Source organism: Papio anubis, chromosome 1, assembly GCF_008728515.1.
Source record: "Papio anubis isolate 15944 chromosome 1, Panubis1.0, whole genome shotgun sequence".
Lineage (NCBI taxonomy): Eukaryota > Metazoa > Chordata > Mammalia > Primates > Cercopithecidae > Papio > Papio anubis.
The window spans coordinates 119,488,437-119,512,205 of NC_044976.1; the positions used below are offsets into that span (position 1 = coordinate 119,488,437).

Below are 23,769 nucleotides of genomic sequence, written 5' to 3' on the forward strand. Positions count from 1 at the left end.
CATTGTGATCTTCCTAAGTCCCCCGACTTTTCCAGTCTTTTAGGGTTCAATGCAGATACCTTCCAGAGATGGTAGCACTTCACTGACTGCCAAAGAGGATGCCAGCATACCCAGATCCACATTAGGTAAGTATCAAATTTCATTTCATTAAGGGACTCTGTTTTTCTCTTGTTTTTCCTTCTAGTAATCTCCGTATTAATAGGTTTGGCCAAGACTCTTTTCTCTTCCTATCTTAATGGAACAAATAAGTTTGGAATTCCTCTGAAAGGCTGAAGAACTGTCCTTACCTTATGTTGAGTCGAGGTTATTGCTTTGGGTTCACAATTTGGCCCAGAGAAACTCTTTTTTTTTTTTTTTTTTTTTTTTTTTGAGACAGAGTCTCGCTCTGTCGCCCAGGCTGGAGTGCTGTGGCCGGGTCTCAGCTCACTGCAAGCTCCGCCTTCCGGGTTCCCGCCATTCTCCTGCCTCAGCCTCCCGAGTAGCTGGGACTACAGGCGCCCGCCACCTCGCCTGGCTAGTTTTTTGTATTTTTTTAGTAGAGACGGGGTTTCACCGTGTTAGCCAGGATGGTCTCGATCTCCTGACCTCGTGATCCGCCCGTCTCGGCCTCCCAAAGTGCTGGGATTACAGGCTTGAGCCACCGCGCCCGGCCCAGAGAAACTCTTATCTTTATTCTCCTTTTCAGATAGGTTTGCAGGGATTCAGAAATGCAGGAGGTAGTGGTTCCATTCCTGCCCAGCAGGACCATGAGCTGACACCTTTTCCTGGGTATCTTTCAAGTCTGGGGCCACTCACTGTAACTTGACATCACCTACATTAAACCATTAGGAAGGGTAGGCAGTGTACATTGAGTTATTTGCCAAGCCTAGCCCCATTCAGGGGATGGTTTAGAAAAGTCTTACAAGTAGTCATTCTCTAGTAGGAAAACTTTATACTAATCAAAGAGTAAAAGAATGTTGGATTTGTTTTATTTATTCTTTATTTGCCTTTTTAAAAAGTGTACTTTTCCCTAAAGTTTTTATTTTTGAAATTTCAAACCTACAGAAAAGTGGCAAAAATAGTACAGTGAATACTCATAGACCTTTTTATTCAGACTTACCAGTTATTAACATTCTGCCACATTTGCCTTTTTTCTTTCTATTACACACACATTTGTAGTTGTGATGTATTTTCTGAACCATTGGAGAATTTCTTACAGAAATCATGACACTTTATTCCTGAATACTCCAGTAAGTGTTGCCTAAGAACAGGCGCGTTCTCCTACACAGCTACAATATAATTATCACACTCAGGAGATTTAACCTTGGTATAGGCTTAGTATCTAATATACAGTCCACATTCAGAGTTCCTGTTGTCCCGATAATGTTCTGTATGGCTACTTTGGTTTCCCCCAACCCAGGGGTTATGCATTGTGCTTAGTTGTCCTGTCTCTTAGTCTCTGATCTAGAACGATTGTCTAGCTTTTTTCTTTTTTTCTTTAGTGAGATTGGCATTTTTTTTTTCTTGTTAGCTGGATATATTTCTTTTTTTTTTTTTTTTTTTTTTTTTTGGTCACAGAATACTGTTTGCAATAGAGGAAACTGGCATTGCAGTCTGGTGGTATAATGGCTTATTCACAGAAACCAGTACCTGTTCATCCTTTAGCGCAAAAAGCCCTAATGGCGCGTACCCTATTAAAATTCAGGACATCTCCAATATTATCTCTCTCTGTTTTTCTTTGTCATCTTTTTTTTTTTTTTTTTAAATAAACATTTTCAAGGTTTGTCCAAAAGAAGGCCATATAGGTTCTTGGCTAGCGGAAGACAATTCAATTCAGAACAGCTATTGCATACTTGAACTCTCACCTTCTCCAGGCTGGCAGTTGATATCTTCTTTCTTTTCCAACTCATTTTTATTAAAAAAATTTTTTAAATGCTCCTACTATCAGTTTTAGAAAATCTCGGCCGGGCGCGGTGGCTCAAGCCTGTAATCCCAGCACTTTGGGAGGCCGAGACGGGCGGATCACGAGGTCAGGAGATCGAGACCATCCTGGCTAACACAGTGAAACCCCGTCTCTACTAAAAATACAAAAACTTAGCCGGGCGAGGTGGCAGGCGCCTGTAGTCCCAGCTACTCGGGAGGCTGAGGCAGGAGAATGGCGTGAACCCGGGAGGCGGAGCTTGCAGTGAGCTGAGATCCGGCCACTGCACTCCAGCCTGGGTGACAGAGTGAGACTCCGTCTCAAAAAAAAAAAAAAGAAAATCTCTAAGGGAAACACAACAGTAAGGTGCTGAGGTAAAAAAACACCTGAGGTAGCTTTTTCTGTGTGTTTTTCTCATTTTAAAAAATCTGTAAATTTAATGCCCTGGGCCAACAACCTTGATAAATTTCTACTTTCCTCCACATTTTTTTTTAAAGAAAGAAATCATTTTGCTGAATATTGTTGAATTTCACTGTGGAATTTTTTCTTTGTGTGGTTGATTGGTTGGTTTGATGGGTTCCTGTTTTCCTCTTCCAAAACGCGAGGAAAAGTACCATTGACTCTTGTTCTTTTGAGTAACCAAGTGTAAGTTGAGGCTGGTTTGTGTGTTTTGCTTTTGTTCCTTTCGTGTGATGTGATATTGGAAGCACTGCTTTGCCTGGGAGGGGGTGGGGTGCGTAGATACGGGATTGAGATGGAGGGATGAGGGAATTCAAAAGAATGGAGATGGAGAAGAAGGGGAGGGGAGGGAGGGGAGAGATAAACAGAGAGAGACAGAGAATTATATAGCAGTATGCAAAAATCCAGTTTAAAACCTGTGAAGCAGAGAAATGGGTGTATGAGCTAGACAGGCATGAGGAATGACAGAGTTTCCTCTTCAAGGAGACGGTATCCCTTCTGTTGACATACACAGGTGATCCAGAACTGGTGTGAGTGTCCTTCCAACAAGATTTCCCTCTGGGTGAATTTTGTGTGGGTGGCCTCAAAGCTCCTCTCCACACTGTGAGACCTCCCAAAGAAAGACTTTATTCTTTAAAGTCTAGAAAAGCCTGCTTTCTCCTTAGAAAGAAAAAAAAAAGTAATGATTGATTAAAAATTGGAGTTAGTTATTTGATATATTATTTCTAAAATATATTACCGCTGCAGGCACCCTGTGTAACCCACAGACCACATATCTTAACATCTTCCCCTTCTAATATGTACACACATGTACAGAGACGATTTGCCACCAGAAAAGGGTGTGCATGTTGCTTGGCTTTGAACACGTTCACCTCTGTTAGTTCAACTAAAAGGGATAGCGTCGTGGGAGTTAAGAAGAGATCCGAATGGATGGTGAAGTGGATGGCTGAAGCCTGCAGAAGCCCTGGGGGGCGAGAGGCGGGCCCCGTGGTTCTGGCAAACCTGGCTGACCTTCCCCACCTCTCCTCGGTCCCTGGGATTCTCGGGGCCTCTGCAGAGTCCCTGGCCGCCTCCGCAGACTTCTCATTCCTCAGATGGTCTTTGGTTTGCTCCCGATCTGGCTGGCTGTGTTTGGTCTCATTCTGTCAGGTGTTGGAAGGGCTCCGTCATCTGCTGTTTTGCTGGTGCCTGTGGGAGCCTCACTTGCTGCGCTGTGAGGCGACTCCCTGAGGGTATTTCTGCTCCTGCTGCTTCACCTGTTGTACAGTTTCTCTGATCTTCCGCTGTGCAGTCTGGCTAGCAAAGAAGTATCCGATAATTCCGACGATCACTTCCGCATTTTCATCTGGCTTTTCGTTAGGAGGCATGATGACTTCTGCACTGGTTAAGTTCTGCGGTTCATTCATGGTCTTGCCACCTTTGCCAATCACCCGGCCAGCTGTGGAAGAGGGCACTCTGATATGGGCTTCCAGCTTCACTTCTTTGGGGTTAAAGTAGTTTTCTTCTTTCAGTTTCCCAAAGATCCGTCCCTGGGCTTAGAGCTGGGCTTCCTGTGGCGGGGTGATGATGACCATCCTTTTGCTGACGTCTGGGCCTTCTGCAGGGGCGAATCTCGCCAGCTGTTTGATGTGTGCCCCCTTCTTCCCGATGATGGCGCCCACAACCTGGGTTGGGATGAAGAGATTCACAATCTCCTCCTCTGGATAACAGTGATGATGCGAGAACGGGCCAAACTGGTGATAGGGATACAAGCTGGAGAAGTATCCAGAGTGGGTATTAACAGCCAACATATCCTTTTCAAAGGCCTCACGCAGCTTCTTCATAATCTCTCTCTCAGCACTGGCACAGGCCTCAATTGTGCCCTTCACAGTGATGGTTCTTTCCGGGTTGTATATGCTCAAATCCTACAAAGATGAGATTGCTATCTTGATCCCTGTTTCATGTTCAATTTTCTTCAGATTCCTGCCTTCTTTTCCAGTCAGTCTTCCAACCAAGCCATTGTGGGCAAAGATTTTCAGAGGAATCTCTTCGGCTAGTTTGGTCTCATCTGCCTCTTTCTGCGTGATTTCAGGAATCATGCGGCATGCTTCAGAAGTCCCCCCTGGGGTGGCATAGATGGTGACAGGCTTCTCTGCAGCTCCAGAGTTCTCTTTTCTATGGATGTCTACCTGGGACTGGGTCTGCTTAGTGATGTCCTTTATGGTCAAGCCCTCCTTCCTGATGATGGCACCAACAAACTGGGTGGGGACCAGGATCCTCAACAGGAAATCAATCTGTCTAGCCTGAGAAGTGCCCCCAGGGGCTGGCCTTGCTCCCCGGGAAGAGTGGTCCCCACACTGGGCTCACTGAGGGGACGAAGGGGAGCTCACCTCTTCGTCTGGGATGTAGGAAATCTTGAAGAAGTAGTTCTCAAACTGATGCCCACTTAGCTTCTCCATGTTTATTTTCTTCTCTTGTTGCATATGTGACATTGACAACAGCGGTTTCTATGTCTGTGTTGACTTGTTCTACATTCTCCACTGTTCCATATTGAGCCAAAAGTCCATCCAACACCTCCCACTGCAGGCGAGGAGGAATGTTTCGAATCTGAATTTTCCTGCTCCTTAGCTTTTTAGAGACTGAGTAATCAACTTCCATGATTTTCCCATGCAATTCCACTTTACCTGAGAGGGTCTCGATGGCTCGGATGGCCCAGTTCTGGTCGGGGTAGTCCACGAAGGCATAGCCAGACTTGAGCAGGACCTGTCCCATGGGGGGCAGCATCCTGTCCCCAAAGAGCTGCCAGAGGTCGTCGGTGGTGACCATGGGGCTCAGGTTCCCAATGTAAAGCTTGTTCATCATCCATCTCTTCCCTGAGAGCCCGCGGCTTCCCTAGCCTGGTACCTGGCGCTCCTCACCTCCTCCGCTGCCCTCATCTCTCCTCCTCCTCCTCCACCACCTCTCCCCGCCCTCCACCTGCCTGCCACCCGCTCCAACCCTCAGCCTGGCTCCCCTCACCACTGCAGGCCCGGCCTGTGCGGGGGCAGAGGCCGAGATTGGCATTTTTGAAGAATCCAGGCCAGCTAATATTCCTCAATTTAGCTGTGATTGTTTCCTCATGCTTAGATTTGAGTTAGACATTTTTGGCAGGAATACCACACGGATGACTTCCTTCCTTCCTTCCTTCCTTCCTTCCTTCCTTCCTTCCTTCCTTCCTTCCTTCCTCCCTCCCTCCCTCCCTCCGTCCCTCCCTCCATCCCTCCTTTCCTCCTTTCCTCCCTTCCTCCCCTCCTCCCTTCCTCCCTTCCTCCCTCCCTTCCTTCCATCTGGCCTGCCTGCCTGCCTGCCTGCCAGTTTCAAGCGATCTTCCCGCCTCAGTCTCCCAAGTAACTGGGACTACAGGCATGCGCCACCATGCCTGGCTAGTTTTTTTGTATTTTTTCTTAGAGACAGGGTTTTGCCATGTTGGCCAGGCTGGTCTGGAACTCCTAGCCTCAAGTGATCCACCTACCTCAGCCTCCTAAAGTGCTGGGATTACAAGCGTGAGCCACTGTGCCTGGACTGGATGACGTCTTTTTTAGTGCATCACATCAGTGCGTGATAATCGGTTTGTATTGGTGATATTAAATTCAGTCATTTGGTTAAGGTTGTAGCTGTCAAATCTCTCTGTTGTAAAAGGTTTATTTCACCCTTAGTATATAAGTGATCTGCTGGCTGAATTTACACTATATTGGTAGTTTAAAAATAGTGATTTTCAGGGTTGGGCGCGGTGGCTCATGCCTTTAATCCCAGCACTTTGGGAGACTGAGGTGGGCAGATCACTTAAGCTCAGGAGTTTGAGACCAGCCTGGCCAACATGGTGAAACCCTGTCTCTACTAAAAAATACAAAAATTAGTCGAGCTTGGTGGTGCATGCCTGTAATCCCAGCTACTCAGGAGGCTGAGGCAGGAGAATCGCTTGAACCTGGAAAGCGGAGAGATTCCCCACCGCCCCCCCCCCCCCCCCACCCTCCCCCACTCCAGCCTGGACGACAGAGCAAGACTCAATCTCAAAAAAAAATATATATATATATATATATATATATATGATTTTCTGTTTGTGAAATTTCTTCTTTGTTTATTTGTGGGTATTATTTATAAAGAAGAGCTGTCCTTTCCCTATGTCTATACCCCATTTGTTTTTATCAATATGGAGTTTTAAAAATCATTATATTATTGATTTTGGTCATTATTTCCTTTAATGCTCAAATTAACCCATATTTGGTCGGTGGGAGCCTCATCAAGCTTTGCCATATCCCCATCAGTTTTTTTTTTGTTGTTTTTTTGTTTTTGTTTTTGTTTTTTTTAGCATAGTTTCATAGTTTCTGGCACAGTAAGATGTTCTGTGATTACCTTTTGCTTTACCTGCCTCAGTCCCAGAATCAGCCGTTATCCTAAAGAGCTCCCTGGTTCCTTTTGGTGGGTAATGGCATTCAGAAACTGTGATCTGGGCACAAGATGTGTTCATTGCTACATGAATGCCTTTTGCTTCTAGGCCCTTTTAAGTGAACAGAGCTAGCAATGAATATTTTTAAGTATATGTGTGTGTATTTGTATACATATGAAGATTTGATACTGATTTCTGTAATTCCAATTTAACAATATAGGTTCTTTTTTCCCTCATTTCATGTTTGTATCTCTTTGAGAGCCCTGGTTACTTAGAGCATCAATATGTTTCAAAATATTTACACATTTGCAGAATACTATAATATGCAAAAGTTGTTTCAGAATTGCTACATAAATACTACCATCAACAATAAATGTATTAAGTAATGTTTAAGATTTTTTTGTAATTCTTTTTATCCTTAGGATATTTTGCACTGACAGTGCTCAGAGTAGTGAGTTCAAAAATTATTTGGATTAATTTTTTAGTATCTTCTGGGTGGTTTTATTTATTTGCTATATATATTTATATTAATACTCAGTTTTAGACATTTTCTCTCCCATTAATTGTCAAACTGACTTATACATTAAAAATTAAACATTTACACAGTTCTGGCCGGGCGCGGTGGCTCAAGCCTGTAATCCCAGCACTTTGGGAGGCCGAGACGGGTGGATCACGAGGTCAGGAGATCGAGACCATCCTGGCTAACACGGTGAAACCCCGTCTCTACTAAAAATACAAAAAACTAGCCGGGCGAGGTGGCGGGTGCCTGTAGTCCCAGTTACTCAGGAGGCTGAGGCAGGAGAATGGTGTGAACCCGGGAGGCGGAGCTTGCAGTGAGCTGAGATCCGGCCACTGTACTCCAGCCTGGGCGACAGAGTGAGACTCCGTCTCAAAAAAAAAAAAAAAAAAAAAACAACATTTACACAGTTCAAAACTCCAGTATATAAAATGATATACTCAGATGTCCCATATTTCCCTATTTCTTCTCTCCTGTTTCCACTCGTCTCCTGAAGATAATCAGTTTCATTTCTGGGTTATTCTTCCTATATATCTTTTTGCAAAAATAAGCAAATGAATCATCTGTGTATATGTGATGTATATATGTACATTCTTATTTCCCCTTTTTCCTAATAGAAAACCTACTACCTTAGATGTATTCTTAAGCACATAGCTTGTTTTACTTAACGTATTCTTAGAATCTCAAAGTCACTTCATATAAGTTCATAAAGACCATCCTTATTCTTTATTTACAGTAGTATATAGTGCCATCTGTGAATATGTTTTATTCAATCTTTTCTTTATAGCATCTAGGATGATTGCAATATTTTGCTATTATAAATAATGCTACAAAGAACAACCTGTGTGTATGTTTTCTTTTTTCTTATTATTGGAATGTGTCCTCTGTAAATTACTCAGAGGAGGCAGCAGATATCACGTTATGTTAATAGCAATTAAAACTAGTGCTGTATTTTCATCTTAGGAGACTTGAACACAATTGCAGGGCTGGAAAAAGAACTGAGTAATGCCAAAGCGGAATTTGAACTCATGGCTAAAAAAGAAAGAAAAAGTCAAGTGAATTTTCTAGTCAAGTCTTAATTTCTAAATCCCTATTATTTTTTCTTTCAAAATAGTTTATATTTAAAAGTATATAATTTTCCAAGTATAATATCTGAGTCCAAATGCCAGGTATGACTTTTTTCTTTTTGGAGAAAAATATAAGTTATTTTATATACACATTATCTCAAAAAGATGCTCCTGTTTTTAGATTGGGACCATTAAAACTTATTAAGTGCTAGAAAACCGTAACCCTCTCTCCCCATTGCTAAATGGAATAAAATAATTGTAAAGGCCGGGTGCGGTGGCTCATGCCTGTAATCCCAGCACTTTGGGAGGCCGAGGTGGGCAGATCACTTGAGGTCAGGAATTTGAGACCAGCCTGGCCAATATGATGAAACCCCGTCTCTCCTAAAAATACGAAAATTAGCCAGGTGTAGTGGCGGGCGCCTGTAATCCCAGCTACTCAGGAGCCTGAGGCAGGAGAATCGCTTGAACCTGGGAGGCGGAGGTTGCAGTGAGCTGAGATCATGCCATCACGCACCAGCCTGGGCAACAAGAGCAAAACTCTGCCTCCAAGATAATAATAATAATAATATTTATTATTTTTATTATTTAAAAAATAAAAATTTTAATATTTTTATTATATAATAAAAATAATTATTATTATTATAAAACATTAGTGAAAAAAGGGAGTGTTATGTGATTGCTGCTTAGAGTTATGACACTAGACCCATGAAATTAGTTTTAGAAACATGAAACGAGAAATTTGAGTATAATCAAAGTTTATCAAGTATTCATGAGCAATGTACTGTGCTAGGTATTTAAATTAGCACTAATGCTCACAACTCTACACAAAGTAAGTAGTGTCAGCCCAATTATTATAGACGAAGAAGCTGAAACACTGATTTCTCCTTTAAAATGGGAGTGGAGAATAGTCATGTAACTAATAAATGCCAGAGCTATGATTTAAACTCAAGCCTTTTGTGACTTCACATACTTCCTAAGAAGATTCATTTCCCACCTTTTTCCCACCTTACGCTTTAACTCTCTCTAGCATAGAGTTCTCATCAAATTTTTTAGAAGAGGCCTTTCAGCCTTAGCGATTCCCTTCCCCCTGCGTTTCCTCCACACTAGCTGCATACTCAACTATGATGTTGAAGAAATACTAGGACCACAGCGCAGAGTTACAGACTGAAACTGAAAGCTTGTTTGTTACTATGTTGGCATCTCTTTTAGAAGATCAGTCAGTGTCATGGCTTCCTGAATTCAGTTGAGCTAGCTAGTCCAAATAGCTCCTTAGTTTTTTTCTGCCTTTTGCCATAGCTAGATCTCTAATATAAAACCTGTGTTTGTATTTGTGATGGAATTATCATATTTTATCTTTTGATTTCATTACCATATTTCTGCTTACAAACAGACTCATGTTTTATGACTCAATTAGTTTTCAGGATATGAGAATGTGTGGCATTTAAGAAACACCAGTTTTAAAAATCCCCTAGTCTCCCTTTTTGTGGTTTTACCTTAGCCATTATCTGATTATTCATATCAGATATTTTAGTTTCCACATCCTCTTCCTGTTTTTCTCACATTTATCAAATCCAGAGTAATGTTACTTTTTGGTTCTGTCCTGTTTTCAGGATCATGAAATTGAAATGCCTGTGAATGAGTATTTTGAGTGGGTGATATTTAACTATTGCTAAATTCCTTTAAATGGTTTCTTTAAAATAACTTGTCCTTACCATAAAGACTGTATGGATATGTGGGATCTACAGGAAAGACATTACAGCCTAGTTTGAATTCCACCTTACAGGCTTTTAAAGATAAAAAAAGATAATATGACATTGATTTGAAAACTATAAAATAGTATCAAAAGCTTAAGTACTAAGATAGTGGGCTTTTTAAGTCCTAGTACATGCTAATGCATTTTCTTGTTTCTCAGGATTAACTGTGGCTTCATGTCTCACTGTGCCATTTGCGTGTTGCTTCTTCTATCTTCTTTTCTCAGTTGCTGCTGATGCTAGAAGGACTAGTAGATGAACGGAGTCGGCTCAATGAGGCCTTACAAGCAGAGAGACAGCTGTATAGCAGTCTGGTGAAGTTCCATGCCCATCCAGAGAGGTAAGAGAGTGGCTGTTTTTCCTTTTATTCTTTATTGAAATTTTTATTTCTTTTACTATTGTATTCTTTTTATGTCTTTTATTCTTCATTAAGTGAAGATGCTTATGATACTGAAGAGGGGAGAAAAAACAGGGACAATTACTGAGGCTACCCACTTTGTCATTTGTTTTATGGATTGCTCTGAGCCTCAGTGTCAAAATCTCAAGTTGGGAATAGTGTCTGTTTCACACAACTATTGCAGAGATTAAATAAGAAGACAGCTTTGGTGTCTGAAACAATGCCTTGCATAGAGTAAGCACTCAGTGTATGTTCATTTCTTTTCTGTGATCCATGTCCTGTTAAAGGCTGTTCTATTATAAACATAAAGCTATACCTTGTCTCTACTACAAATACAAAAATTAGCTGGGTAAGGTAGCGCGTGCGTGTAGTCCCAGCTGCTCGGGAGGCTGAAGCAGGAGGATGACTTGAACCCAGGAGGCAGAGGTTGCAGTGAGCCAAGATTCTGCCACTGCACTCCATCCTGGGTGACAGAGTGAGACTCTGTCTCAAAAAAAAAAAAAAGTAAGGCTATCATGGGCCCTGATATTCATTTAATATCATCGAAGAAAATATATTAATTGGGATGGCTAAATCATCCTGGGACCACCGATAACTATCATGATGAATATATTTTCTTCTACCTCTTGATTTTTGGTCACATATATGATACCTCTCTGGATCATTTTATATTCTCTTCATTTTTTTTTTCTCATTTTGCCTTCCCTACTAGCCCTTTTTACTCTTTTTCAATTTTTTTATTATTATTTTTGCTATTCAGTTTCTTGTAATTTATTGTTGGGCTTTAAAAATGTTTTCTTTCCACCAGAAAATGAAGGCAGAGGAAAGGTCTGATAGGACCAGTTGATTGTGTTACTTTTTAAAGAACCTCTGGAGCTTTAGTGTTTATGAACCAGATTCCTTTTCAGCACACCATCCCACCTCAAGTTTGGTAACAAATGAGAAAACAAGTCTCTTCAGTAGTGGTTCTACTTGGCTCAGTCTTGCTCCAGTTTACATTTAGTTTGTCCTGGGTTTTAGTTTTTCAGAAACAAGAGCTTTTAGTCAAATAACGAAATATCTCTTGTTTGGGGTATAGGGGTGTGAGATAAGTCTTAGAAGCTATAATTTTAGGTGAAATTGGCCCAGAATCTAGTGTAAGGGGGAAGCTTTTAAAAAAAGGATCAGTCCTTACTCATCTATCAGCAGTGAACACAAATGCCACACAGACTACATTCATTTATTGTGTCCTGGAGAACAATTACTTTACAAAGTCGTGTGGCTCAAAGTGGCATTGATGGTTCTTTGAAAGCAAATATGGACTCACTACAGTTGATGGCTAATCCATTTTCCTTCCGTGTGGCATGTTTAATCAGCTCTGAGAGAGACCGAACTCTGCAGGTGGAACTGGAAGGGGCTCAGGTGTTACGCAGTCGGCTAGAAGAAGTTCTTGGAAGAAGCTTGGAGCGCTTAAACAGGCTGGAGACCCTGGCCGCCATTGGAGGTGGGGAACTGGAAAGTGTGCGAATTCATCACAAGCATGCCTACTGAGCACTGGCGGGTCAGACTGCAGCCCAGGATGGAAAACCTTGTTTGCACTAACCAGAAAGATCCTTGTCTGACTTTGACAGAATTAAATGGTGACTTACTAATGATGGAACTGGTACAAGTAGCATCAACTACAAAGTGAAACTCACTTTAGTCTACATGGATCTCACTGTACATGCATATTCCTAAATTGAATGGTAGAGGTTGCAAAATATATTTGCACATTTTAAATCATTCTGTTTTAGTTTTTCCACTTTTATTCATTCTTATCTCTAGCCCCTTCTCATTCCCTCATCCCTTCTGTGGGCCAATAAAGTTTATTCTTCCCCCACTTTCACAATCCATTTCATATGTTCCATATCATATCATAAATGCATGTGTGTGTATTATTTTTGCCTTTCAGTCAACTCCTCTTTGAGTGAGAGCATTTTTTAAATCAAAAGAATGCCCGTTTTAAGATGAGAGAGTGGGAAGGAGATTGAGAGTCTGTAAGAATGACTTCATAAAAGTGATATAATCCTTATCAGAAGGTAATCAAAACCAGGAAAGTAGTCTTGTAATAGTAGACTGCAAGTATTAAGAAGGCCAAGTTAAAGAACAGAGGCAAAAGCTGTGAAAGTGATCATAGTAAACTTTTATCTCCAATACTGTCTCAGAGTTGACTGTTGTACACGAGTGAAATTAGATTAGGTACAGATTAAATTCTATTTAAAATTTGTTCTTTATTGATACCTTTAGGTTTCTTTAAACCAAAGTCATGCTATTTAGTCAGAACATGACTTCTAGAATGGTCTTCCAGAGTCAGAATTCTTTGTCTACAAAGATAATTTCAAATGTAGTATCCCTCTTTACATTCAGTGTTTCACCAAATAACTCATTATAGCCAAAGGAGGGTATTGCTTCTTCCATTTGTGGCACTAGATAGGGTCCTAAGTTTTTCACTATTTAGTATGTATACATTTCTTCATATAAAAAGAAGTAATCAGCTTCAGGCTTTGAAGTGCTTGAATAGTTTAAAAAGAAATGTTACAGATGTATGTTTATAGTTTTAATCATTGTCTCAATGTTTTCTTGTGGCAACATGACAGGTATAAGGAGAGGGGCACTGGAGATTGTACCTCTGATGTCTTGACAGTCAAGAGTGTGAAAAGTAACCAAGATTGCTTTGCAGCTTTGTGGGTTCAACATCATGAATTTGTTTTTATTTCCTCTAGTTTTAAGTTTCCTAGGTTAGAAGCTGAGGTTTCTGTTACTTTAAACATGGAATTGTGGAACAGCTTTGTAGCATAATAAATGTGACCGAATACCCTTTCTAAACTAAGTGGGGCACAATGATTTTTTTCCTTCCATTATTTTTTACATGACACTTTATTTCTTTCACATGCTGACATGACTTGTATTACATTCTAAATTTCATCTGTTTCTGTAACTTTAGCTGTGTCTATAACAGATAGAGCATCAGTAAAACTAGAGTGGACAGGGAGAAAATGTTCTACTGGGGAAGCACTCTGGAATCTTCTGATTAAGTAATTTGCAAAAGATTGATAGCCGTAAGCCTTACTCTTAATAGATCTGGCATTTCAGTTTCAATGGCTTTTGAGGAAAAAGGAGTCATTTAAGGAAGGAGATAGGAAGTGTAGGCAGATCCATCCACTTTTCTTAGTCTCCCAATTTTAAGAAACCATTTCTTGCACAAAATGTTTTATAACTTTCCAGAAGTAAAGAGGAAGGTAATGGAGCTGTAGAAATGCCAACCCATCAAAGACTAGTTTGTCATGTCGTTACAACAAGGCATTTAGGGAACATCTCTCCTTAATTTTACTAATAGACCAAGGAAGCTCTCTGAGTCTGCTATTAACATTCAGCTCTGGGTGATTCTTTGTTTCTAATGGCTCATAGTGATTACAGTTTATGTTAATAATCACTTCTACTTCTGTCAACCTCCAGCAAGAGTAGACTGATAGAAGGATAAATTAAAAGTCTGATCTTACTCTCATAAGTGTGACTAAAATTTGGCACTAACTTTTTCTTATCTAGATAGCTGGAATGAGGCTTATAAACAGTGTTATCTGGGGAGAGCTTGCTGGTCTGACAACTTTGGGTGTTGAACACATCATTTAATAGTATTTAGCATGATATAATATTCCATTTTCTCTTCAGGAGCATAGACTCTTTCTCACACTGGATTATTCTACCTTTGACAGTCATTTTTCAACATGACAGTAATTTTAGATAAAGCATCGTGTGCTTATAGAACCTTCTGCTTGAGTAAAAAAGTAAAAATAATCTTCAAATAAAAATAATGAAGTAGAAACAAAATAGGGGGCGCCAAGATGGCCGAATAGGAACAGCTCCAGCCTCCAGCTCCCAGCGTGAGCGACACAGAAGACACGTGATTTCTGCATTTCCAACTGAGGTACCGGGTTCATCTCACCAGGGCATGTCTGACAGTCGGTACAGGACAGTGGGTGCAGCCCAATGAGCGAGAGCCGAAGCAGGGGAAGGCATTGCCTCACCTGGGAAGTGCAAGGGGGAAGGGAATTCCTTTTTATAGCCGAGGGAAACCATGACACACAACACCTGGAAAATTGGGTCACTCCCACCCTAATACTGTGCTTTTCCAAGGGTCTTAGCAAACGGCACACCAGGAGATTATATCCCACGCCTGGCTCGGAGGGTCCCACGCCCACGGAGCCTCCCTCATTGCTGGCACAGCAGTCTGAGATCTAACCACAAGGCGGCAGCCAGGCTGGGGGAGGGGCGCCCACCATTGCTGAGACTTAAGTAGGTAAACAAAGCGGCCAGGAAGCTCGAACTGGGTGGAGCCCACCGCAGCTCAAGGAAGCCTGCCTGCCTCTGTAGATTCCACCTCCAGGGACAGGGTATAGTAAACAAAAAGCAGCAGAAACCTCTGCAGATGTAAATGGCCCTGTCTGACAGCTTTGAAGAGAGTAGTGATTCTCCAAGCATGGAGGTTGAGATCTGAGAACCGACAGACTGCCTGCTCAAGTGGGTCCCTGACCCCCGAGTAGTCTAAGTGGGAAAGCCTAACTGGGAGTAGCCTAACTGGAGTGGACCTCAAGCAAACTCCAACAGGACTGCAGCTGAGGGTCCTGACTGTTAGAAGGAAAACTAACAAACAGAAAGGACATCCACACCAAAACCCCATCTGTATGTCACCATCATCAAAGACCAAAGGTAGACAAAACCACAAAGATGGGGAAACAGCAGTGCAGAAAAGCTGAAAATTCAAAAAATCAGAGCACCTCTCCCCTTCCTTCCAAAGGAATGCAGCTCCTCGCCAGCAATGGAACAAAGCTGGACAGAGAATAACTGATGAGTTGAGAGAAGAAGGCTTCAGTCGATCAAACCTCTCAGAGCTAAAGGAGGAACTACAAACCCAGAGCAAAGAAACTAAAAACCTTGAAAAAAGATTTGACGAATGGATAACTAGAATAACCAATGCAGAGAAGTCCATAAATGACCTGATAGACATGAAAACCATAACACGAGAACTATGTGACAAATGCATAAGCTTCAGTAACCGACCCGATCAACTGGAAGAAAGACAACTGGAAGAAAGAGTATCGGTGACTGAAGATCAAATGAATGAAATGAAGTGAGAAGTTTAGAGAAAAAAGAGTAAAAAGAATGAGCAAAGCCTCCAAGAAATTGGGATTATGTGAAAAGGCCAAATCTACGTCTGATTGGTGTACCTGAAAGTGACCGGGAGAATGCAACCCAGTTGGAAAACACTCTGCAGGATATTATCCAGGTGAAATTCTCTAACCTAGCAAGGCAGGCCAACATTCAAATTCAGGAAATACAGAGAATGCCACAAAGATACTCCTCAAGAGGAGCAACCCCAAGACACGTAATTGTCAGATTCACCAAAGTTGAAATGAAGGAAAAAATGTTAAGAGCAGCCAGAGAGAAAGGTCGGGTTACCCACAAAGGGAAACCCATCAGACTAACAACAGATCTCTTGGCAGAAACTCTATAAGCCAGAAGAGAGTGGGGGCCAATATTCGACATTCTTAAAGAAAAGAATTTTCAACCCAGAATTTCATATCCTGCCAAACTAAGTTTCATAAGTGAAGGAGACATAAAATCCTTTACAGACAAGCAAATGCTTAGAGATTTTGTCACCACCAGGCCTGCCCTACAAGCTCCTGAAGGAAGCACTAAACATGGAAAGGAACAACCAGTACCAGCCATTGCAAAAACATGCCAAAATGTAAAGACCATTGATGCTAGGAAGAAACTGCATCAACTAACGAACAAAATAACCAGCTAACATCATAATGACAGGATCAAGTTCACACATAACAATATTAACCTTAAATGTAAATGGACTAAATGGTCCAATTAAAAGACACAGACTGGCAAATTGGATAAGAGTCAAGACCCATTGGTGTGCTGTATTCAGGAGACATATCTCACATGCAGAGACACACATAGGCTCAAACTAAAGGGATGGAGGAAGATCTACCAAGCAAATGGAAAACAAAAAAGGGCAGGGGTTGCAATCCCAGTCTCTGATAAAACAGACTTTAAACCAACAAAACCAAAAGAGACAAAGAAGGCCATTACATAATGGTAAAGGGATCAATTCAACAAGAAGAGCTAACTATCCTAACTATATATGCACCCATTACAGGAGCACCCAGATTCATAAAGCAAGTCCTGAGAGACTTACAAAGAGACTTAGACTCCCACACAATAATAATGGGAGACTTTAACACCCCACTGTCAACATTAGACAGATCAATGAGACAGAAAGTTAACAAGGATATCCAGGAATTGAACTCAACTCTGCTCCAAGTGGACCTAATAGACATCTACAGAAATCTCCACTCCTAATCAACAGAATATACATTCTTCTCAGCACCACATCACACTTATTCCAAAATTGACCACATAGTTGGAAGTAAAGCACTCCTCAGCAAATGTAAAAGAGCAGAAATTATAACAGACTGTCTCTCAGACCACAGTGCAATCAAACTAGAACTCACGACTAAGAAACTCAATCAAAACCACTCAACTACATGGAAACTGAACAACCTGCTCCTGAATGACTACTGGGTAAATAATGAAATGAAGACAGAAATAAAGATGTTTTTTGAAACCAATGAGAACAAAGATACAACATACCAGAATCTCTGGGACACATTTAAAGCAGTGTGTAGAGGGAAATGTATAGCACTAAATGCCCACAGAGAAAGCAGGAAAGATCTAAAAGTGACACCCTAACATCACAATTAAAAGAACTAGAGAAGCAAGAGCAAACATATTCAAAAGCTAGCAGAAGGCAAGAAATAACTAAGATCAAAGCAGAACTGAAGGAGATAGAGACACAAAAAGCCCTTCAAAAAATCAAAATACCAGTACCAGTTGTTATGCTTGTGCACATGGCAGGCCAGAGGCCCAGATTGTCCCCTTTCCACTAAGGTGGTCCTCCAGTCGACCCAACATGGGCTCCATGGTAGCTCTTTTTCAGCATTCTACAGCCTGGAGTAATAAGTCGTGCCAAGCTCTCTCTGCTCTATCCCAAAGCCCAGCACCCTGTGGGTCAGCTCCTAAGGGCCATCCAGCTTCCGTCTCCCAACACTAAGTTCACTTCGTGTCTCTTATGACAGAGAGGAAACAGCATTCCTTGGAGACCCGACGGGATGCAGTGAGCTTAAGAATTTTCAAGAGCTTATCCATCAGTCAGCCCCTGTTCATCCCCAAGTAGATGTGTGGTGGTATTGTGGTGGACCTTTACTGGGCACTCTGCCAAATAACTAGAGTGGCACTTGTGCTTTAGTCCATTTGGCTATCCCTTTCACCCTGGCATTTCATCAACCAGAGGAAGAAGAAAAAATAAGACATCATAAAGCGAGAGAACCCCTTATAGGTCTTTCAACTCTCACATCTATTTAGATGCAATTGGAGCCCCACAAGGAATACCAGATCAAATTAAAGCTCGAAATCAAATAGTTACAGGATGTAAGTCAATATTTTGGTAGATGACAGTCAATAAAAACATAAATTAGATAAACAACATTTATTACAACCAACAGCAACAAGCTTTACATGAGTTAAAAGAAAAACTCAGGTCAGCCCCAGCCCTGGGACTACCTGACCTGACAAAACTTTTTACTCTATGTGTCAAAAAAAATATGGCAGTTGGAGTTTTAACCCAGACTGTAGGGCCCTGGCCAAGGCCAGTGACCTATCTCTCAAAACAACTAGACGGGGTTTCCAAAAGCTGGCCCCCATGTCTAAGGGCCCTGGCAGCAATGGCCCTGTTAGCACAAGAAGCAGATAAGCTAACGCTTAGGCAAAACCTAAACATAAAGTCCCCCGTGCTGTGGTGACTTTAATAAATACCAAAGGACACCATTAGCTAATGAATGCTAGACTAGATACCAAAGCTTGTTCTGTGAAAATCCCCACATAACCATTGAAGTTTGCAACACCCTAAACCCCGCCACCTTGCTCCTGGTATCAGAGAGCCCAGTTAAACATAACTGTGTAGAAGTATTGGACTCAGTTTATTCTAGTGGGCCCAACATCCAAGACTATCCTTAAACATCAGTAGACTGGGAGCTGTATGTGGAAGGGAGCAGCTTTGCCAACCCCTGCAAAGTGACTCTGAAAAAGATGACAAGCCCTGCTCCAGTCATACCCGGAAGCTGACTGGCCCACACATGGCTGAAGCATGAGAAAACTCATCATGGGACTCAGTTTCCTTAAAATTTGGACTTGTACAGTGAGGACTTCAGCTGACCTTCCTCAGACTGAGGGCTGTTCCCAGTGTATACATCAAGTCACTGAGTTAGGACAAAAGATTGCTACAGTCCTATTATTTTATGGTTATTATGAGTGTACCGGGACTCTAAAAGAAACTTGTTTGTATAATGGTACTCTATCTAAGGTATGTAACCCAGGAAATAACCAACCTGATGTGTGTTATGACCCATTTTAAGCCTCCCATGATCACGGTTTTTAAAATAAAATTCAGGACTGGTCCTTTTCTAGGCGACATAAGTAAAGTAATAGCTAGGACAGAAGAAAGAGGGGTCCCCAAGCATACAACCCTAAAATTTAATGCTTGTGCCACTATCAATAGCAATTGGCATACAATAAGATGTGGTTCTTTAAATTGGAAAAAAAAAAAAAAAAAAAGTTACACGGCAGGAAATAAGTATACCTGCCATGAATTAAGCTCAGGTGCAAATGTGTGTAATTACTGGTCTTGTGTCATCTAGACTACTTAGAAAAAGGATGAAAAAGATCCTTTTTAGCTCCAAAAAGGAGAAGGCACCCCCTCTTGTACGAGTGGAAGCTGCAACCCCTTGAAATTAGTAATTACAAATCCCTTAAACCCAAGGTAGAAAAAAGGAGAACACGTATCTCTGGGCATCAATAGAAAAGGACTAGATCCTAGAGTAAATATCTTTTTAAAAGAGGAGGTTCATAAACTCTCTCCAGAACCAGTATTTCAGACTTTCTATGATGAACTAAATGTGCCAGTACCAGAGACTCCAGGAAAAACCAGAAATGTGTTTTTGCAATTAGCCAAGCATGTAGCCCAGTCTCCAAATGTCACTTCATGTTATGTTTGTGGAGAAACTGTAATAGGAGATCAATGGCCATAAGAAGCCTGAGAATTAGTGCCTACAGACCCAGTTCCTGATGAATTCCTGGCCCAAAAGAATCACCCTGATCATTTCTAGGTTCTAAAAGTCTCAATTATTAGACAATATTGCATAGCTAAACAAAGGAAAGAATTCACTCATTCTGTAGGATGACTTAGTTGCCTAGGACAAAAACTGTATAATGGTACCACAAAAACAGTTACATGGTGGATTTCAAACCATACAGATAAAAATCCATTCAGTAAATTTCCAAAGTTACAGACTGTTTAGGCCCACCCAGAATCCCACTGGGACTGGATGGCCACCACTGGGCTATACTGGATATGTAGACATAGAGCCTATGCTAAGCTGCCTGACCAGTGGACAGGTAGTTGTGTTATTGGCACTATTAAACCATCTTTCTTCCTACTGCCCATAAAAACAGGCAAACTCCTGGGCTTCCCTGTCTCTGTTTCCCGTGAAAAGCGAAACATAGCCATAGATAATTAAAAATATGATGAATGACCTCCTAAAAAATTATACTATAGCCCTACCACCTAGACACAAGACGGCTCATGGGGATACCGGACTCCCATTTACATGCTCAACCGAATCATGGTTGGCAAGCTGTTTTAGAACTCATCACTAATAAAACCGATCAAGCCTTGACTATTCTGGCCTGGCAAGAAACTCAGATAAGAAATGCTATCTATCAAAATAGATTGGTTCTCGACTACTTGCTAGCAGCTGAAAGAGGGGTCTATAAGAAATTTAACCTTACTAATTACTATCTACACATGGATAATCAAAGGCAAATAGTTAAAGACATTGTTAAAAACTTGACAAAACTGGCACATGTGCACGTACAAGTGTAGCACGGATTTGACCCTGAAGGCATGTTTAGAAGGTGGTTCCCAGCACTAGGAGGATTTAAAACTCTTATAATTGGAGTTATAATAGTAATAGAAACCTGCTTACTGCTCCCTTGTTTGCTACCTGTACTTCTTCAAATGACAAAAAGTTTCATTGCTACCTTAGTTCACCAAAATGTTTCAACACAAGTATACTCTATGAATCACTATCAATCTATTGCGCAAGAAGACATAAGTAGCAAAACTAAGAGTGAGAACTCCCACTAATGAAAAATGAGAGTTTCAAAGTGGGGAAATGAGGGAAGAGAGAGACCCTTTCATATTGTTTTATACTCAGAAAAGGAAAGAGAAGCGAAACTAAAGGCAGGTAGCCCCGTGCCTAGGAACCAGACCCGAAACCAAGGAACCAGACCCAAAACCAGGCCTGGGCCTGCCTGATCTAAGCCTGGTAGTTAAAATTCGACCCCTGATCTAGCAACTGTTATCTACAGATTCCAGACGTTGTATAGAAGGACATTGTGAAATCTCCCGTTCTGTTTCACTTTGACCACTGCTACTTGCACCCCCTGTCACATACCCCTTGGCTTACTAAATCGATCATGACCCTCTCACACAGACCCCCTTAGAGTTGTGAGCCCTTAAAAGGGACAGAAGTTAGGCACCTGGTGAGCTCGGATTTTAAGATGCTAGCCTGCCAATCCTCCCAGCTGATTGATTAAAGCCACTCCCTTCACTATCTCGGTGTCTGAGGGGTTTCATCCTCAGCTCCTCCTGCTACAGTTCAGTGGCAGAATTTTTGTCTCCCATGCAGGAGACTCGGGTCCGACTCCCGGCCATGCAGGCCTTCTTACCCTTCAGGCAGGAAGAGCTACTATGTTTCTACCCAACAAAGTTATTATATTACACAGGCTGTACTGCATTTATGGACCTTGGTCGTGGAAGCTGGAAGCTAACCCGAGGCGCGTGCCACCTCTGGAGCATTCTCTTTGCTCGAACTAATCCCGGAATTTACAGTTCCTGTGCTCGAAGCCTGTCTTTGAAAGTGGGGAGTGTTTCCGGTGGGTTGCTGCAGTTTTGAATACTGAGAATTAAAACCTTTGCTACTTTCATCTAGTCTCAGGGCAAACCCCTGGGTAATCCAAAGGCCATCAGACATTCGTCAGACAGATTCGCCTGCTGGGCTTTCCGCTACATTAGGCCACGTCTCACTATAGAGCCAGGATCAAGAAATGAAGGTCTGGGAAGGAGAGAAGCTGCGGGGCGGAGGAGACTCTTCAGTAGTGGGTCAGAGAGGCTTCAGCGGCCCAAGGAGAAGGGAAGCGTGTGGGGAGGTATCTGCATAGAGATGAGGGGAGCCCCGGAGACAGTCTCACAGAGAGGTGTGCCGAAACACCGAGTTACTTAACTTCCTCAACCACCTTGGCATCTGCGCCTTCCGTGGGCCCGTCGGTCTTTCGGGAGGGATTCTGTGACCCTGGTATTGTGTCAACAGGTGTTAGCCTGATATTTATATTTTTAATGAGAGAAAACGAACTACAGAATTTGCGAGTTTTGCTTTTTTTTCTGGTTTTGCTTTATACCTCTTGGAAGCTCCTTCCAAAGGATTCCGATCTGAGGGGCATTGGGGTGTGACTATGGTAGACAAGGAGTGGTTAATTTTCATCCAAAAATCTTTGGAGGATTCCCTTGCTCTCCTGCTCCCCAATCCAACTAGTAGTTTAAAACAGAAGATCAGCAACATTTGGAGAGTTTTTTTCTCTGCGTTCTAATGATAAACTTGATTTATTCAATTCCAAAAGTTTCCTTATTCTGAGGTTGTCTTTCTATATTTTCAGTGTAAAACCATGCCCCTACTATGTTGGACCCACCAAGGTTCTTCTCTTCACTTGTTTATTTGTAAAGTCTCTTTGTAATCTCAGAATTTCCTGAGTAAACTGGGAACTGTTATACATAATTCTGTGTTTTTGAGCATTCTTTGAACAGGAATCAGGATTGGGGGTGGGGAAGGAGGGAGGAGTAGGAGTGCTGATTTGTGTAGTGGAAAATCATAGATTACTTACATGATGGGGCAAAGGTTTTAAAAACTCTTAGCGTCCCCAGACTTTCCCTTTTACTGTTTGCTGAAGAAAATTCTGTCCTTGACTCCCTTCCTTACCCTCTCCTGGCAAGGGAAGGGGTCCCCTCCCACCTCAGGGTCTCTGTCCTCCTGGGGTTAAGAGACGTGCATCCAACTCTCTCTCCAAGTGCTGGAGAGGAGGCTAGGTCTTTCCCACGGGCTGGGGGCCTTGCTGTCCCAAGGACAGCTGGGGAGGAAGAGGAGGCAGAGGCGAAAGAGGAAGCCAGCTGAGATGTGTGAAGCAACTCTTGCTACAGCGGGTAGGGAGAGGGTGCGCGGGACCCAGGAGCCTCGGTGCAGAGCCAGGCTCAGGAGCAGCCTCCTTATTCCTGGAACGGGTGCCTCCCTCCATCTTGTCTCCAAAGACTGTAGGCAGACCTTCTCGCCAGGTGGGAAAGCGATGTCTCCCATGCTTTCTCACCACGGACGCCTTGTGTCCCTTTTCCTGCTAGTATCTGACCGCCAGCCTGCGGGGGCTGCGGCTGCCGCGGTTCCACACTGGGTGGAGGCTGCCCACCCGCGAGCCCAGAGCCGCGCTAGGAGGCCGGAGTCGGGAAGTCGTGTGCAGGCCGGGGGGAGACCCAAGCTCTGGGTCAGGGCTTTTTTGCCGATAGCCAAATTCAGCGTGTAAAAGACAGAGAGCTCACATCTGTCCGTGAACTTGAGTGAGAACAACGCCCTCAAGATCCCTCCTAGGGGGTGAAGGGTCTCTGGCGGCGATATCGGCGTCGGCGGTGAGCCAAAGCATGTCAGGAGAGAATGCGAACCCAGTCGCCCGGTAGCACAAACAGCATCCCGGAGGAGGGCCCCGCGTGTGGGGAAATCGCAGGGGTCAGCGCAGCCGGAGAGTGGTGGACTAGCCTCGTCCAGGGAGAACTCCCTTCCTGACCACAGCCTGTCCCCCGCCAGGTAAGGGGAGAGGAGGGACAGCACAGCCTCCTCTCCCTGGCAGGAGGCTCAGGGTCACTACCTTCCCCTCTGCTTGCCCGTCGCTATTCTTCCAAACCACTCTCAGCCAAAGATTCCACCGACAGTCACCCACACGACAACCCGGGCCTCCTTTCAGCAGCGGCTGCCGCCCCGAAGCCACCGCGCCCTCTCACCTCCGTGGTTCTGCCGGCCGCCTCTGCTGA

The 23,769-nt window shown here is 42.7% G+C and overlaps 1 protein-coding gene, 1 non-coding gene and 1 pseudogene across 7 annotated transcripts in view; 1 reads left to right on the forward strand and 2 right to left on the reverse strand.

Annotated features, from left to right (window-relative positions):
* The window catches only part of GPR89B (G protein-coupled receptor 89B), a 26,158-nt gene extending 15,719 nt beyond the window's left edge, over nt 1–10,439 (forward strand). For all 6 annotated transcript variants that reach the window (XR_004178988.1, XR_004179008.1, XR_004179002.1 and 3 more), the window contains 2 exons: nt 36–125; nt 10,327–10,439. The gene's annotated coding sequence lies outside the window, so the exon portion shown is untranslated. The remainder of the gene's footprint in view (nt 1–35; nt 126–10,326) is intronic.
* LOC101018978 lies at nt 3,559–5,200 on the reverse strand (annotated as a pseudogene).
* Nucleotides 10,440–23,386: 12,947 nt separating the features above from the next.
* Nucleotides 23,387–23,553, reverse strand: LOC116271857. The gene has a single exon (XR_004180605.1). It is a non-coding gene; the product is annotated as a U1 spliceosomal RNA (small nuclear RNA).
* Between the last annotated feature and the right edge of the window lie 216 nt (nt 23,554–23,769).